The sequence below is a fragment of the Numenius arquata genome, chromosome Z (genome assembly GCF_964106895.1).
Source record: "Numenius arquata chromosome Z, bNumArq3.hap1.1, whole genome shotgun sequence".
NCBI lineage: Eukaryota > Metazoa > Chordata > Aves > Charadriiformes > Scolopacidae > Numenius > Numenius arquata.
The window spans coordinates 9,881,819-9,900,187 of record NC_133616.1 but is presented as its reverse complement, the minus strand read 5'-3'; the positions used below and the strand labels follow the sequence as shown (position 1 = coordinate 9,900,187).

At 46.1% G+C, this 18,369-nt stretch overlaps 1 protein-coding gene across 3 annotated transcripts in view; it reads left to right on the top strand.

Annotated features, from left to right (window-relative positions):
- The first annotated feature begins 10,034 nt into the window (after positions 1–10,034).
- Positions 10,035–18,369, top strand: part of UBAP2 (ubiquitin associated protein 2) — a 162,878-nt gene continuing 154,543 nt past the window's right edge. Inside the window, exon 1 of one of the 3 annotated variants that reach the window (XM_074166580.1) lies at positions 10,035–10,087. The gene's annotated coding sequence lies outside the window, so the exon portion shown is untranslated. Of the gene's footprint in view, positions 10,088–10,258; positions 10,317–18,369 lie in introns of those variants that run through there. The other 2 variants (XM_074166578.1, XM_074166579.1) reach the window with 2 other exon arrangements.

Below are 18,369 nucleotides of genomic sequence, written 5' to 3'. Positions count from 1 at the left end.
CCAAACTGTGTCTGTAGCAGTAGAGCTTTCACTGTATTTTCATTGCACAGGAGAGAGCAGCTTTGTGCAGCTGTCCTATTTTCCTGCCTCTTCTTCCCTGCCTAGAATTGGGAAGGTTATTTTTTGGTGAGGAGGAATGACCTTGAGAGATCTAAGCTTTATCTTGGAGGTTAAAATCATGTGCCTAAAAGCAGCTCCTGCATCCCCATCTTCTTCTTCACACGTGGCCTCACCCTGAGGTGCCGGTTTCCACAGTCATGGACAAACTGGAGCTTTGTACACAAGCTGTGGGAGATCATGCCTCCAGCTGCACCATCTCTGCTCCCTGTAGTGCTGCAGTAGGTGTTCCTGATGCTTGTAGGTGCCAGAAGAGGAGTCTAAAAGGTGTGTGAATACTATACTGTCATCCTACTGAGCCTTATACCAAGACTGTTTGAGAGATGTAAAAAAAAATAAATTAAAAAAAAAATAAAATCCTTGGTCCTGGAGACAGGCATGAGATGATGGTTAGATGAATGGTGGGGTGAGGCTAGAAGTCAGTGGCAGTGGTACAGCCTGTGGCTCCTGGCTTGCATGCTATCACAGCCACAGATTTGGATGAGCTTTTGCCAACCCCTCAGTGTGGAAGCTGGAGCTGAACTGCTCGTGAGATGCGCTCTATTCCTAGATGTCCACGCTTGCTGCTGCTCCTCCTCAACACAGAACAGGTCCCCTGCCAGGCTGATGCTTTTGTTTCCACCCCTAAGCCTCATAGGAAGGTGAGAGGAGAGTGAAGGGACAGTTACTTTAAACTGTAAAGGGCTCTGCAATGAGGGTTTCTAACTTCCCAGCTACGTGAAATGCTCCATCGAGTACAGCATCCAGATGGCGTGGATGCTGATGTGGAGGACCCAAAAGGATTGGTGATGACTGAGGATATCAGGAAGTACCGAGACAGTCAGTACTCATCAAGCTCCTCCTAGATGTGTGTCCAGCTTAAACCTCAGCAATAACAAATCCAGATCTCCCCCAGCAGCTAATTCTAGCATTCACCTATTTTGTCCCATATCTGTCCTGCATGTCCCCTTGCTCTGCCATTCACCATGTAGATGAAGCAGTTTGTTCCCTTCTGTGGGGCAGCTATGTCTTTTTGTTGTAAGGGATTTTTAGCTGTTTCATGGCCACAGTCTTCACTCCTTACACTGAACAGTCCAGGTTCCCTCAGCGCTTTCTCACTGGCTGCGGCTGGCATGTGCGTGCGTGGCCATCGTCATTCCTGGCTGTGGAACCAAGATGAGATCCATTGCACTCCTTGGCCGGGAGCCTGAGCAGGTCTACGCTGCCATCGATTGTGCTTTTACTGTACGCTACAAACACGGCGGCAGTGCACGTTATCCCTTTCAACACTCAATCAGCTGCCTGCCCCCAGCTCCCAGCCCAGCTGCTGCAGGTTTGCTTGGCTGTCATCGCTTCCCAACTTGGGTGTATTTTATTTCTGATCTGTGACACTCGGGATCTCAGCTTTTGCCAGCTGGTGGCACCACTGCTGCGGAAGGAGGAAGCCAAACCCAGACAGGCACGGTGGGAATAGTTTCATGGTGGTTCAGTTTGTCCTTCCTAGCCATAGCTGTGCTCATCCTGCCCGCTTCTGAATGGAGGACCAGGATACTCTTTTCCAGGGCAAGGTGCTTTCAAGGTCCAGTAAATGGATTAATAAATTAAGAGATGCCAGGAACGCTGTGCTTGAACTGTTCTTTGGGCAAGGGCATCACATTTTGTCAGAGAATGAAAGCAAGTTTACAGTGTATCAGAAAGCAAGAACTTCTGTGCTTTGTCTCCCAACTTCCTTGGTCCCCCCCAAGCCTCCTTATCTGGCAGAACAAATGTCGGGATGGCCTCAGCCCCCTGCAAGGCTCAAGAGAACCTCTTGGCCCATGTAGCATCTGGGAGATACTGACCAGCTGCTCCAAAGTACTGCCCTGCACGAGGGTCTTACTTTTCCCTCTTCATTAAGGTGTACCATGAGAGGTAAGAGAGAAGCCACAGGACATAAGTGCAGAGCTGCTGTCAGAAGGCCAGCTAGACACTTGCTTGGACTGTTTGTGACAAAGACACAAAAAGCGTGAGGGTGACATTCCAGCGATGCTGAAGTCTCAGCAAAAAGATTTGTAGCCTCTCTGGTTTTTTTCCCTGTGTTGACAGAAGTTTCCCTGTTCCAGGGGTTTCCTCTCACCACACACCCACTGCAGTGCCTAGTGCATGCTGAGTGTTAAGTGCACAGACTCATCCACAACAGAAATTTCACAGGTTTTCGACAGCTGGAGAGGATGTGACTATATTTGAGGAGACACAGACTGGCACTGTCCCTGTAAAACTCCTCCCCCTGTAGCTGCTGTACTCTAGATAAGTATTCACCTCGGTAGGGATGCTGGCTAACTTCCCCGTGTATAGGAACCTTAAAAAAAGGTCTCAGAGCCAAGAGGGTGAGGAACAATTGGTCAGCACTGAGAAAAACACCTGGGAAGGCAGGATGCCTTTCCTCACTCGCTGTGCTGGCAGCCTGCTTTCCACTGCTGGACACCACACAGCAGCCGGCCCAGCGAGGATGCCAGTAGAGAGAAATTAAGCTGTAACAACTTCTGATGCTGCTCTCTGATAAAAGCACTTCACAGAGACTTTTTTCCCTTCCAGGAAAGACATTCTAGGAGTAATGATAACTTGCCGTGTGTATTTATAGGAGCAACTCTTTCCTGTTAATCGCAGAAAGCCAACTTTAGCTTTTTACCTTTATAAGCAGATTTTGACTCCAAAAAAGATATTTTCCCTGTTATCTTGGTGCATATACAGTAGGCTGCTGCCACTGTGCTTTGAGTGCATTTGGTTTTGGGGAAAGCTTTTAGTTCTGCACCCTGGGCTGCTCAGCTCTGCTTAGTGGAAAAGAAACATCCAGCACTTGAACATTCTGCATGGAGCAATCGAAAGTGACTAGAGGGAAAAGTCTGGCTCGTGTGACATGGACTTCCCTGTCACCTTTCTTTCTCAGTTCACTAACACACTCTTGGAATAAGAAATGGCCAAGGAGGTCAAGTCACATGCCAAGATGCTGGGTTCCTGCACTCTCTCAATGACAGAAGAGCTGAGGTTGAAGGGAACTTCAGAGATCACCTACTCCAACCCCCTGTTCAAAGCAGAGACAACCGCAGCAAGCTGGCCAGCACAATGTCCAGTCACGTTTTGAGTATCTCCAAGGACAGAGATTCCACGACCTCTCTGGGCAACCTGTGCCCATGTTTGGCCTCGCTCACAGTAATAAAAAGTTTTGTTGCAATGGAATTTTCTGTTTTTCAATTTGTGTGTTGTCATTGGGCACCACTGAGAATTCTGTCTTCATCTTCTTTAGTCACTGCCATGAGGTAAGGGACTGATAAGATCCTTCTGAGCCTTCTCTTCTCCAGGCTGAACAATCCCAGCTCTCTCAGCCTGTACCTGTACATCAGGTACCTCAGTCCCTTAATCATCTCTGTCACCTTTCACTGGACTCCCTCCAGTATGTCAATGTCTGTCTTGTCTTGTGGAGGCCAGAAGAGGACACAGCACTCTGGATGTGTCTCACCAGTCCTGAACCAGTGAGAGAAAGTGAAGGATCACCCCCCTAGATCTGCTGGCAGCACTCTTCCTAATGCAGCCCAGGATGTTGTTGGCACATGGCTGGCTTGTGTTCCACTTGCCCACCAGGATTTACAGGTCATTCTCTGCCAGGCTGCTTTCCAGATGGTTGGACCCAGCCCACACTGGTGTATGGGGTTATTCCATCCCAAGTGCACAACTTCACATTTCATTAAGTTCATGAGATTCCTGTTGGCCCATTTCTCCAGCCTATTGAGGTGCCTCTGAATGGCACCAAAACCACCAATCTGGTGCATCAGCCACTCCTCCCAGTTTTGTGCCATCTGTGACCTTGTTGAAGCGACACTCTGTCCCGCTGTTCTAGATGTTAATGAAGATATTCAACAGTATATCCCCAGGACCTAGGGTACACCACCAGTGACTGGCCTCCAGCTGGACCTTGTGCCATTAACCACAACCCCCTGAACCCAGCAGTTCCACCAGTTTTCAGTCCACCTCACTGTCTATATACCTAGTCTGTACTTCATCCGTTTGTCTACGAGGGTGCTACAGGAGACACTGTTGACAGCTTTGCTAAAGTCCAAGTGGACAGCATCCCCTCCTCTCCCCTCATCTACCAAGGCAGTCATTTCATTGTAGAAGGTGATCAGGTTGGTTGGGCATGACTTCCCCAGTGTAAATCCATGCTGACTACCCCCAGTCACCTTCTTGTCCTCAATACGTTTGGAAAAGGTGTTCAGTACTATTTGCTCTATCACCTTCACAGGGGCTGAGGGGAGGGTGACCAGCCTGTAGTTCCTCAAGGTCTCTCAAGCTCAGTGATTTGTTCCTGACGTTGCCAGTTGCTGCATCAACAAGTGGCCCTTTTATAATTTAAAGCAGATGACTGATATTTAACCAGAGTTGGCAAATACCCTTGGACATGCTGTCCAAAACATTCTCCTAAAAGTCTCTAGCAGGGCATGAGGGTGTCGATGCGGCCCAGTAACTTCATTAGCTTTGCATTTATGGGACACTGCAGCTGAGCTAATCAGCCATCCCAGAATGAACGACCTCAGCATGTAAACAACTGGTGTCTCTGGTTGATAAACCTGTTGTCTGTAACCTAAATTAGAAAAGGAACAGATAAAACAAATTCTGCTACATTTAGTCTGGTATAAGCTGGTATAAGCTACACCAGCAGGAGGATTTTTTTTGCTTCCAAGAACTTTCGACCTCTTAAAGGACAATTCCTAGCAATCACATTGGCCCACATGTAGACACTTTTAAAAGCACTAACAGATGATTACAGAAGTAGAAGCGTTCCAAAAATACCTGCTTCCTGTTTCACTAAGAACCAGGATGCTCTAGTAGTGACAAGAAATAGCTGTTTGTTAGCTTATGGACTGACTAACATGAAGTTACGTTTGACAGTCAGAAATGGTTTTCTATCTCCAGCTCTAGGGTGTCTACACCCAAGAGTTCATTGAAGCGTAGAACGGTTTGGGTCAGAAGGGATCTTTGGGTTGGAAGGGACCTTCAAGGTTGCAACCCCACCGCCTAAGTTCTTTAACAGCTGGCCAAGGAAAACTTCTGGATTCATGGAGATAATTTTAATCTGGAGGCTGGAAATTTTAGCAGCCATGTTTGAGCAGGGTGCAGAGGGGCGACGAGATACCTGTGGACTACTTTCCTTGATGTCACAGGCAAAATAATGGACAACTGATAAGGGACTTGATTAACACAGAATACAAGGCTAGATACACAGTTAATGCCAGGCAACAAGGTTGTGTGGAAAATAACTCAGTTTAACAAAAGCCCATTTAATTCTTAGAGATTGTTTGGCTGATAATGTATGGCTGATAATGTATGGCTGATAATGTATGGCTGATAAAGGTAACAGTGGGCACGTCACAGAACTAAATCAGGGAGTATGACTAAACAAACTCAGTACTCACTATTAGCAGAGCACGCACTATACATTAACAACTGCCAGCATCCTCCCCAAAACAGGTGTTTATAGCGAGGTTCTGCAGGACCAGCACTGGGCTCAGATTCGTTGATCCATCCCAGCAATCTGGAAATAAGTTCAAAGTCACCACAGATAAAATGTTTTGTGAAAAATGTTGGAGGAATGGAAAATAACAATGGGGGTGAGGTGATTGTATAGACCAATTTCAGATTCTGGTCGCATGAAAATGCATCACCTTTTTCATACAGCCAAATTACAAGGTGAGAAAACTTGGACCAAGGGCTGCAGGGGACACCTATGGAAGAGGGTCTGTCTCCAGGCATGCACCGACTCTAAAGGATGATCAAGCAGTCCAACACAAATTCCCAGGATGATGCTGAGACGTGAGGGACTAATGCAGCCTGTGGATGTCAGGAATTTTAATGGCCTGGGCTGTATGAAGGCTAGACACAATGATATCATTACCCTTCCTGCCTCCAATGCCATTTAATCAATGAATGGCGTCTATACCAGAAATGCCTTCCTGAAATGGCAACCTTTTCAAGTACAAATGTTGCTGAAGCCTTGCTTCTGCATGCATACTAACACAATCTAATGCATTGGACCCCATTTCTAGACAGCATCTTTGCGAGTTTCACCCCAAGACTAAATGCAGCAGCAATCCCTGGTACACCCAAGGGTAACAGATCTTGAGAGAACCTCACTTTGCATCCCAGATTTTCAATTGTTCCATTATAACTAGAGAGAATTCCTAATTCCCTGCAAACTCAATTCAAAACTGAAAGTGAAGCTCAGTTTCTTCTCCTGGAGCCTCTCCCTTACAGAGTCTGGGAATAACTGGATCATGTTGTCTCTCTGAGGCTACTGGAGCATGTTTTGGAGAAAGATACTGCAGTTGACATAGGTGTCAGGTTAAGGCTGTAAGAACAGATTGCAGAGAAGAACAGTATTTTTATTAGACCAAGCGGTGTAACAGGGGGAAAAATCAAGCACAAAGAAGATAAAAACTTCAGATTGAATTGTGAAAAAGCTGCTCTGAGCTTCAGGTTAGTTGAATTAATTGTCCAATGAGTCTGAGGGGCAAGGGCTGGTAGTGTGGAAAGCAAAAGTGAGCATTAGCAAGAGGGAAGATACACTGCAGCCCAAGCCTGTGAAGAATAGATGCCTTTTATTTCTTGTCTGTAACACAGTAGAGCTGATTTCTGAACTTCAATGTTCTGCTTTAAGCAACACAGGACTAATTTATTTTCTAATGCTTGGGAAAACTGCACTTGTAGAAGACTAGTGTCTGCATTTGTGAAAACAGTTACTTCATAGCCAGCTAGACTCTGTGGGATTCAAGGTCTCGGTGTTTTCAAGCCTTCCCAGGTGCAAGGATGAGGACGAGGAGGGAGGCCTTGGCACTTGACACAAGCTGGCCAACAACATTATTTCATACCATGAATGTCACATTAAATATAAATTAGAAAGTTTGCTGTGTAGTTTCTCTCTCCCTTGATGGCAGCGATCCAGAGAACTTCTTGCCCCACTGCTGGACCCCTGAGCCTTTCACTTCCTCACAGTGTCCCACATTTGCTGTCCCCTGCTGGGAGTGCACAGCTTCCTGCTGATAGGATTGGCTGAGTATAATTCCTGTATATTTTATATTAGTATCAGGATCAATACTGGTTCTTTAGTATTATTGTTAATCCTTTAGTCTTATCGTATTAAATCTATTTATATTTCAACCCTTGCGTTTTCTTGTTTTTCACCGATTTCCTTTCCTGAGTGGGGAGGAGTCATCGGGTGGTAGAACAATTGTCTAAGGATAATAAATTGTTATGGGTTTCTCAAACCATAACACAGGAACAGGGTGATATTCTTAATACAAGTGATTTCCCCCAGCTCCAAAATGCGACTGGCAAGTGGAACACCAAAGCACCAGAACGGTGGCTTCCAGTGTGTGGACTGCAGGCTATTAAAGAAATTTGCAGCAGATGACTGAGAAAAGCAATCCTGAAGCAAGCTTAGATGCAGAGTCTGGTGGGATTTGCATCTGCACTAAATTATTCTTTCGTAGTTGGAAAACTGAAAAGGTCGCAAATCCTTGTAACAGCAGATAAAAGTCCTGACATAGGTAGCGTTTGCCTGCCAGGCCTGGTCAAACCTTGGCTGTGTTTAGTGCAGGGTCTCCTCTCCAAGCCTGACGTACAGGGTATTTGGAGTGAGGGCCTGTGTCCCTGAGCCTCCATCAGTTCGTTCTTCTAGTTCTCCTTTGGAAGCCTTGGCAGTGAAAGATGCCATCTTCTCATTTATATTTACTGCGTGTACAGCAGTGAGGAGTCTACAATCCTTTTGTCCGGGTATCCTTGTTTAATTTTCTCCAATTCCAAATGTTCCTGGGCTGGATTCTGTGTGATATTCGGAGACACACTCCAGCTGGCACCGCACCATCTGACTACAGCATCCCAAGAGCTCCCAGCCTTTGTTGTTGCGTGCTGCACATCAAATACCCATCTTGATTAGCAAAGGATTGCCAAGTCATGATGAAAGAATGCTAATAATACTGATTAAATCTGCACAGATTATGGAGCCGCAGACATGTTTGTCACAAAGCGTGTGAAACTTTGTTTAGAGCTATAATTAATTTCCTCCCCCCAATAGTAATAAAACAAAATATCAACAGCTGCCTCAAGAAAAATCAACACTACCTGCACACTGTTTGGTCTGAATTTCAATTTAGCTCTAAAAGACCCTCTACCTTATTAGGAAAAGATAGGAATAGGGAAGTCTTGTTGCTTCCGAGCAGTAGGAACTGCCGTAGCTCCCGCCAATCTATGTAATAAACATCAAGGTCAGCCCAGGACTCAGGCCGCTTAAATCTGTCTACGTGGAGAAGGCAGAAGCATGAACAGCACTGATTAATTTTCAGATACTGCTTAGGGTAAAATGAGAGTTTATGCCCTCTCTACTTATGCGGAGAGCATGGGGTCAAGGGAAAGAAGATGAGCAAACAGCAGTAAAGGGACTAAGACCACACAGAAGGTCAAAACCCATGGGATGTATCACTGGAGGCACTAGCGGCTGAACAGTCTGCTACCTGATGCTCCCATCACCTTCACCAACCCTGCTTGCACAGCAGAGCACCAAGCAGGGACCAACTGAAATACAAGACCTTACAAAGAAGGGATGCCAGAAGGGTACAACCGCTACATTTTGGGCAACCAGAGGTGCTGTACAGAATGGGAAAAACACACAGCATGAAAAAGCCTTAAGGGAAAAAGTTCCTTTTTTTTTTTTTTTTTTTTAATCCTGGCTCACAAACTTAAATGCCTCATCTTGGTGAGACAAGCAACCTTCCGTTCTTGCCATCTGTCCTGCATGTCACCATTCAATCTGGGTTGCCAGGAGCTGTACCAAGTGCTCTGACATGCCTCTGCTGTCCCACCCCATTGCCATTCTCCCGTTAGTCCCTAGCACACTTCTTGCTCCTTTTCTTCCATTAGTGCAGCTACCCTTTCTCCTGGCATTCCTCCATGTCAATGGGGTGCGTCCCTGTGTCCAGCCCAGCAAAACAGTGTAACACTTAAACTAATTTAAGTGCAGGATTGGTTACTATTTCCGGACTGTTCAGACTGAGCAGCTGTGGAGAGAGAACATGAAGGGGCCTTTTGATTCTCTGATCAAGCAGATTGTTTGGGATATCAAAGAGCTCTGGGATGAAGCCCCCAGGAGAACAACAGCTAGGAGAAGGAACAAGGGGAGCTCTAATGATGCCCCATCCCTGGAGGTGTTCCAGGCCAGGCTGGATGGGGCTTTGAGCAACCTGCTCTAGTGGGAGGTGTCCCTTCCCATGGCAGGGGGGCTGGAACTTGATGATCTTTAAGGTCCCTTCCAACTCTGACCATTCCATGATTCTACGAACCCGTGACAGCTCAACTTGAACACTGCCTGTGACTGGAGCATCAAACAGCAACCTGAACAGGCTTCAATCTGTGACATAAGCCACTTGCAATCAGTCCTGCCTAAATCCTACAGGGCTGAAAATAAAAGCCACCTTAAAACAAGATATAAAACGTAAGGAAAAAAAAAAAAAAAAAAAGCTACTGGCTTGAACCGCCTCTTCGAGAGAGGAAACGGAGCCATGATTCGGAACGTTCATCCCGTTCCTAAACCCACCCCGCCAGGGCCCACGCTGCGCCCAGGGCGGGCTGGGCCTCCACTGTCTCCCGCTGAGGCCCCTCCCGCTCCAGCTCCACCGGCACCTCAACCCTCCCCGCCGCGACCTCAGGAGCTGCTGCGGCCTCTCCCCGGGGCCTCCCGGGGCCGAGGAGCCACGGCTGAGCCCCGCTGGGGTCAGGAAAGCCCCAGCGGCTCCTCACGGACCCACCTCCCTCCCCTCAGCACCGGCAGGGAGGGCGGGGCCAATCGCCCCCCTTCCGCCACGCTCCCTGGTCACGTGAAGGGGAAGAGGCCGGCTTCCCGTCCCGCCCTGCTCACGTGGTGCTGGGATACAGGCGGAAGGGCCGGTGGATGGGCGCGCGCCTGACGGTGCGTAGAGGGGCGAGGCGCGCGGGAAGGCGGAGGTGGGGGATGGTGCTGGTGGTGGGGGCTGTTAAGCGCGCGCGCCGCTCCGCGTCGCGTCACGTGGCGGGGGAGCGGCCGCGCGCGCGTGGAGGAAGAGGAGAAGGAGGAGGAGGAGGAGGGAAGAGGAAGGGGGGAGGGCGCGAGGCGCGGGTCACGTGACGGTGGTGGGCGCCGCTGCTGCTGCTGCTGCTTTGTGAGCACATTGGGCAGGTACCGCGCGCGCGGGGAAGAGACGGGGGGGGGAGGTAAGCCGGGGTCGCGCGCGCCCGGAGGGTGGGTTGGGGGGCGCGCTCCCCCGCCCCCCACCCCTCACGGAGGGGGCCCAACGTTGCCCCCGCGCGCGCGCGGGGCCCAACGGTCCGGGGGCGACCGTTGCTCTCTCAGAGGCCTGAGGCCCCGGGACGAGCCCGGTGGCGGTGGGCGACGGGCCCGTCCCGGGGCCGGTTGCTCCGTCTCGGTGGGAGCTTTTGTCCGCCCTGGATTGGGGGGTGGTGGTGTGAGAGGAGGCGGCTCTGCCCTACTTTCTCCCGGCGGCCGCCCCGGGGAAGGTTCGCCCTGCCCTAGATTGCCACCCCCCGCAACCCCCCCACCTCCCTGTCGCCCCCCTCCTCTTTCCTCAGGGGTGCGGAGTAGGTCGCGGTGGCGGGCAGCTGCCGCCGAGCTCCCGGGCCGGGTTTGTGTGTGTGTGTGTGTGTGTGTATGTGTTTGAGCCCAGCCCGCCTCCCCCCGCCCGGTGGGTGCTGGAAGAGGTGGGTTAGCTTTTTTCGATCGTGGGAGGGGGTCCTGCATCCCGATCTCCTTGTTTCTCATCTCCTTACAGCAGGGGGGTTCTCTCCTGAGGGGTTCGTGCTTCTCCTGGGGGTGTGAGGAAAGGGAGGTTGCAGCTGGACCCCTCAAAGGGGTAGTGGAACTGGTGGAGGGAGCCGTGCCTTTGGGCCCCTTCCTAATCTCGAGTCAGGCCGAAGGAGGGCTGGCAGCACGGGAAGGGAAGAAGTGAGTGAACAACTATTGATTTGTGCCTTGTGCAGGGCTTTACTTCCATGTTGTCTTTCCCCATCTCCTTACTGGGTGCTCCCTCGCAGATGGTGGGGGGGGGGGTAGGGCAGCTGTGTCACGGTCACAGCGATGGAATTCACTGACAATAACATCTCAGCAGCAACAGTAGGTTACTTGAGGATATGGTGATGAATGAACCGTTCTCCCTGTTAACCTTCTCTACCTAGTCCTTCGTCACCCCCGATTACATGTGGTTGCTGCGAATTGGAAGTCAGGGCAGGGCATTGCTATTGGGCTACCTTATGTTGCATATAAAAACAAAAAAGAGAGCTCTTCTGTGTTTGCTGTTGTTGCTGAAGAAAATTACAGCAGCAAAGTGAACTGGTGGAAACCCTTCTGCAAGAAACTAGATGTTGGAAGGGACCTGGTGCACCTCTGAGCCTGATGGCAGGGATCTGAACTCTGTGATGCAAAAGAGATTTAAAAATATTAAATGTCTGCAGTGCTGTTGAATGCCACCTGGGAGTCACTCAGGGTGAACCTGGTTTGAAGCTTCTCTCTTGTAGGTGTGTTAACATCAGGAGTGTGGACATGTAGAGTGCGCTTGATCGTGTTCGAAGGAACACGCAGTCTTGAGGAGCAGAAACTTCAGGTTCGGTGTGGAACTATGTAAGGGGAAGCTCACCGGGGCCAGCCCACTTTGTCTCTAGCTACTAGGCAGCAATCCGTCCCTAGTCATCTCAATTTGAGTGAATGCTGAATGCTTATAATGCAGCAGCAGATCAAGGCGATTGCCTCTGGGGCGGTGGTGGCTGGTGAAATGGAGGGGCCGTCCTGGCGTGAGAGCAGCTGTTTTTTTCAAGGAGAGAAATTGGAGCTGGATGTGAGTGAAGGGAAGGGAGGGGGAGGATGTGCAGGCCTGGAGGAGCAGTGTTTGCCATTGAAACAGAGCCCTTCACAACAAACAGCAGCGACTCAGCCTTCTGAGGCTTCACTTTTTTAATATTTACCAGGCCCTTTTAGCAATTCCCTTGGTTATCTCACATTCTTTAGTGGAATCTGGGTTTGGATTCCTACTTGGCTGACTCAGTATTTATACCTGGGCCCGATCTCTCTGCGGTGGTTTGACCTAACTTGTTTAAAGAATTTATTTTTAACCTTACACTAAGTAACTTGAAAGCAAGTGAGGCCAGATCACTTTGCAGCGTTAATGATGTTTTGGGACTCCTGGAGGGTTACACGGAGAAACTAGATTAACTGGTGTAAACGAATTTTGATGCAGAGTCCAGAAAATGAGCCAGGTTTTGTGTTTATAACCTCAACAGTCTTGGTAACTTAAAGGAGGGAGGGGAGAATTGGGCAAGCTCTATTCTGCTTTGTTTTAGTTGCAGTTTTCCCAGCGTATTGATTAAAAAAATTGTTTATAACAGTAAGAACAGAGGCGTGGAAATTCAAAAATTTAGGCTGTTTCACTTGTGTTGTGGTCAGTCCTCAAGAAAGCTCCTGGTGGCATGACTTGCAAAAGGATTTGACCATTTGAGGGGCCTTTGAAGTTACAGACTCGCCACTAAAATCTAAGGAAGTTAAGGGAAAACCCAAGAAAAAAATCTTGTCTGTTACCAGAAGCTATTTTTTTTTTTTTTCAGTTCTTCCAATTTTTAAGCTACCATTTTAGAACTTACAGGCAGATTTTTGATGTTTTATATTTCTTTCATGGACTTTTATGTGATGCTTTCCTCATAGAGTGCCGTTTTTTGCTCTGTTCTAGATTTGTTGCTGGTGTCCCCCTGGTGATACTGATCATAGCAGAATACTGTGTGATTAATAGTGCTTGAGAAATGTATGTATCATGGACTGTTAGTATTCTGTTAATAATTGGTATTGATAGTATTACTATTAATAGTAGTGTTTACTTCCAAATTCAGTAATGTTTAGTACCAATACTTGGAATAAATTCTTAATGGAAGAATAGGGATACAACTTTATATCCTTTATTAATCTTCTTATTTATCGTTGCCTTTTGTTTGTTTAAAGCACACAAGCAGGACTCTGAAGACCTGTGTTCTGCGCTCGGGTTTGCAGTAGCCTGGTATGACCTTGGTAAAAGAGAAGCCAAGTGACTTGCCCCCTTATAAGATGACAGATTAAAGACACTCAGTGTAGTATTTGCATACTTCAAAAGTATTGAATGGAAAGTACTAGAGGACATACAAGTAATATCCACTCCAGTGTCTTTATTCTGCTGGAGCTTTTTGTTGAATTTTATTGTTTTCGGCTACAGACTGCTCACTTGTAGCCCATTGCGCCCTCTTTGCTTTTCAGAGATGACCTAGTTCGAACTTGTACTGTTTTTAATATAACTTCCCTAAACAGGTTATGTTTATTAAAGTGAAAGCTGGGATGAAACATTGTGAAGCAGCTCCTTTGCAATTACTTAAGGTTCATATTTTACAAAAATGATACAAAGGGTTTCTCTGTTTTGCTCTAGTATGGAAGTCCATGCTCTTTAATTTTGGCCATCTAAACTGGCAGTTTGTCAGAATTTCCTGCCCACCTGGGGCTCCTGCAGTCCCTTTCAGAGGTGTGGTCCTTCCAGCCCTTTCCCCCCTCCACCCCCACTACTTCTCAGTGCTGCAAAGAGTAAACAGTGACTACAGACAGATAGATTAGAGGTGATACAGTCTGATGCCTAAGGTCTCATGGCTTGCTCAGCTTGCTTTTACTACATCATAACTATTTTGCTGAGCATATTGTTTTATTTATGTTGTCGCTAGATGGTAAAACTTGTAAGATAGGTTATATGGACAGCTTGCACAGTTCTCTTGGATGGAGCTGTTTCTAGTCTCAGTTCTCTTGAAATTCTCTTTTCTTTTGTCTAGTTGTCCTTGTGAAAGGTGCAAGATACTGCATCTTCTTTAGAAGGTAAACTTGTCAAGCTTTTTTTCCTTTCCCACCCCAGCTTCTTAAATCACACTTCCAGCAGATGAGCCTGGGGGAGTCCTTAACCTGGCCAAGTGTAGCGTTTTGCATTAAAAACAACGAAATGTTTCCCACATTGAGAGAGCTTTGATCTTTCTCAAGACTTAATGTTTGCCTGAAGTCGTACTTCTATGGTGAACTCTATGGTTTTGGTTTTGTGCTTTATCATACAGGGAACACAGTTTATTCCAGATCTGCAGAAAGTGCAAGTTCAATGGAACTTGTGTTACAGAAACATTTAGTATTTGAATCCAAAGTTAAATGAAGAAAGCACAAATATATTCTTAACCTCCAGACTTGAATAATCAGGTTGCACTTTTTTTAACCTGGTTTAACGGTGGGTATGGGGCAAGTCTGGTTTAATATGTTAGGCAGCCCTGTGGTTGAAGGTGTGAAATTTGAATTCAGTAGCTATGATCATATTCCTAAATATTTTTAATGGAGAGAGAGGAAGTCTTTTTGCAGTTGCACTGTGTGGTGTAGATTTCATCTAGAACATTTCAGATGTATTTCTTAGGACTAAAATACTGTTCCTAGTAGTAGGATGATGCTTTAGAGACCATATTCAGATTGCTTTTGAGCAAAGAAAAGGATTTTTTTTTCTACTGTATTTGTTTTGTTAAGTGTTTTGAGGATGGTGGATATAATAATATGGAATGAAGCATATGGCTTCTGAAAGTTTTTTTGTTTCTTCTTTTTGGTTTTAAACGTTAACTGAATCGCTGCTAATTTATTGTAAACACTTGACCGATATATTGTCACATTGTCCATATTTCCTTGTATTTGAAGGCTATTGCTGATTTCTTTCTTTTTGCATTTGCATTTTTCTTTGATTTTCAAACTTGCATGTTGTCTTAGGTGCAGTTAGAGCAACATGAATCTGAAAGGAAACCCTGCTCTACTGTCAGGCTGTACATAATATATTGTACTTGAGAAATTCTGGTCTGTGCTTTTGATGGGTTATACCTCAAGGGACAGATGTCTTCTCTTCCTGGGCTTTTATTTCAGCTGTCAGTCATGTGTTCTTCAGATCATTGACTTGTGATCCATTTTGAGACTGTCATAAGTGGAGCCAAAGCTACTGATGTTAACTTTGGGTGACTAAATGTGACCAGTCCTGCAGTTTGCGGTCTTGTGCTTCACTTTCTTTTATTAGCCACTGAATGAATTTCTGAGTGTTTTTAACATGGGGTAAGAGCCAAGTCTGAAATTCAGTTTAGAGAAAGGTTGAAATAGTGTTATGAGCTTGGTGAAAGCAAGTTAAAGAGTATGAAAAAGTGGAATTTGAGAAGACCTTGCGGTTTCTGATATGCTTCTTGATGTCCAGATAGTGGCTGTGCCCAGGAACCTTTCTTTTTATCTTAGGAAAAGATGCTTGTTATTTTTCTTAAATACTGCAAGTATAAAACTCCTTGCAACTTTATACCTATACTCCAGTTTTCATTGTTTACCCTTTTACTGGTTGATGTAGTAGTGTATGGTGCTGGATTTAAAGTCCCAGTGACTCTTGTCCTGCCTGATTTAATTGAAGATAGACATTCACTTGATTTTATGTGACTGAGCAGAAATGCTAGAGCTTAACAGTTGTCCTTAATGAAGCTTGTGGGGCTTTTTTGATAATGGATTTTCTGTTACAGGGCTTCCTTCCCTTTTTACTTCAGATTGGCTGAGGTTGGTAGGGACCTCTGAAGGTCATCTTGTCTCTGCCTGCTCAAGCAGGGCCACCTGCAGCAAGTTGCCCAGGACCGTGTCTGTACATCTTCTGAATGTCTCCAAGGATAGAGACTCCTTCCCCTCACTGCACAACCTGTACCAGTCTTCAGTCACCCTCACAGTATAAAAAGCATTTCCTGATGTTCAGAGGGAACCTCCTGTGTTTCAGTCTGTTATGGTTTGAGAAACCCATAACAATTTATTGTCATTTAGGCAATTAGGTTGTCATTTAGACATTTATTCTATCACCCAAAGACCCTTCCACACCTGGGAAGGGATATTGGGACAAAAAACAAGGAAACACAAGGGTTGAAATGTAAACAGATTTAATAGGATAAGACTAAAGGATTAACAATAATACTAAAGAACCAGTATTGATCCTGATACTAATATAAAATATACAGGAATTATACTCAGCCAATCCTATCAGCAGGAAGCTGTGCTCTCCCAGCAGGGGACAGCAAATGTGGGACTCTGTGAGGAAGGCTCGGGGGTCCAGCAGTGGGGCAAGAAGTTCTCTGGATCGCTGCCATCAAGGGAGAGAGAAACTACACAAACTTTCTCATTTGTATGTAATTCATGGTATGAAATAATGTTGTTGGCCAGCTTGTGTCAAGTGCCAAGGCCTCCCTCCTCCTCCTTATCCTTGCACCTGGGAAGGCTTGAAAACACCGAGACCTTGAATCCCACAGAGTCTAGCTGGCTATGAAGTAACTGTTTTCACAAATGCAGACACTAGAGTCTTCTACAAGTGCAGTTTTCCCAAGCATTAGAAGGTAAATAAGTCCTGTATCGCTCAAACCAGGACACACTGTGCTTATTGCCTCTGGTCCTGTCACTGGACACTGCTGAAAAGGGCTTGGCTCTCTCCGGGTACCTTCCCTTCAGGTATTTATATATATTGATAAGATACTACCCACCCCACTCCACCACCCCCAAAAGAGCTTTCTTCTCTAGGTTAAACTACTTGACATAATCAAATCTGTAGTCCTTCAGGCAAACTCAGGGCCATACGTTCTTACATGCCTTTGAGAAGGAGGTGGATTTAGGATTGAATTTAGTAGGGGTGGTGTTAACAGTAGTTCATGACTCTTGATAGGTGGAGAGGTGGGTGGGTCTGGGGGACGTGTTTAGAGAAAGTACTGTGAAAATGTAATATGATGCGTGTTTTAAATCCAAATAATTTCTGTGTTTGCAAATAAGGAGTAATTGGCTGTCTCAGCTTTAGCTGGACTGAAGACTATAATTCAGCAGTTCTGTGAGGGAAGAAACAGGTTAAACATTTGATTGTCTGACACTGATAAAATTGCCCAAGTCCTGTATTACATTCTCTCTAGGAATTGTGTGGATTGTAAATGATGGTTTAATGTACTACAGTGTTCTGGAGAAGGTAGCCTGAGTTCTTATTGTACTTCTGCATGTTGAACACTTAATTTTACAAAGCTTTATGCATCAAAATTTATTTTTAAAAGTACTTTTAATGAGAGCAAAGGCAAAACTTTGGAGAATTACACAAGTCCTGGTAAATTAGAAGTGAATGGGATCAGCCTATTTTTCCTCCTCTTGCAAACCCAGCCCTCTTCCCCCAAATCCCTAGGACACCCACAACTGTAGACAAAGGTAAAAATAAAGTTAGATGGTTAAAATTACTTCATAGTTAAGGGGTGTTGAATCTGAGAAGTGCTGGGACAGCTCTTTTAGTACAGTTCTCTGAAGTGAAACATCCATGAAATTTAGTTTCTGCTAGGAAACCTACCTCAAATATTTATATGACTTATCTCCCTTGCTGATTCTGAATGCTAGGGAGGGCTTTTGAGTACTTCATTCACGGGAGAGAGGGAAGCGAAGATGTATAACTTGTATTTCTTTACAATAAACAAATCCATTAAAATAACTGATCAACAGAAGGCATCCTGAGCGTTTCACTAGTTATGAAGTGACTGACCTATTATAAAATATGAAGAGCAAGAAACCACAGAACCATCCCTTTTCAGTTGATCTTAATATCTAAGCAAAAACTGAGCACAAACCCATATTTAGTGACGCATCTTAACTTGCAGGCCAGAACAAGCAGGTTTTGAACATTTGAGTCAGACTGTGGTAACTTAAACCTTTTCCACCTAGCAAATAACAAGTAGCTCTTTGGGGTTGGAGCTGAATGTAGGAGAGAACAAACGAAAGACTTCAGCAACTGGAGTTGGCATCATTTTCCTCACCAGGACCTTGTTAAGGAGTAGTGGGTGGCCAGGAACTGGTTTTATGGTTGTAGGTGCCCTTTGTTGACAGACCGTGATTGAAAAGCTGACATGCAACTCTTCCCCTCCTTCCAGTTGCTCTATGCTATTGGAGAAAAGTTAGAATCAGTTGTTAGTATGTTCTTTTTATGGTGCGTTCTCTTCATAACTCAACAGGCCCTAATGCAGTGTGTAGAAGGCGAGGGGCAGAATGAGTTGCCTGTGGAGGACCAGGAGGAGGATGTGGCTTGGGGGTAGTTACAAGACAGGTTTGGGGTGGGGGAAAAATGGGGGAAGTGTTTGATATTCTTGATCTGATATGTT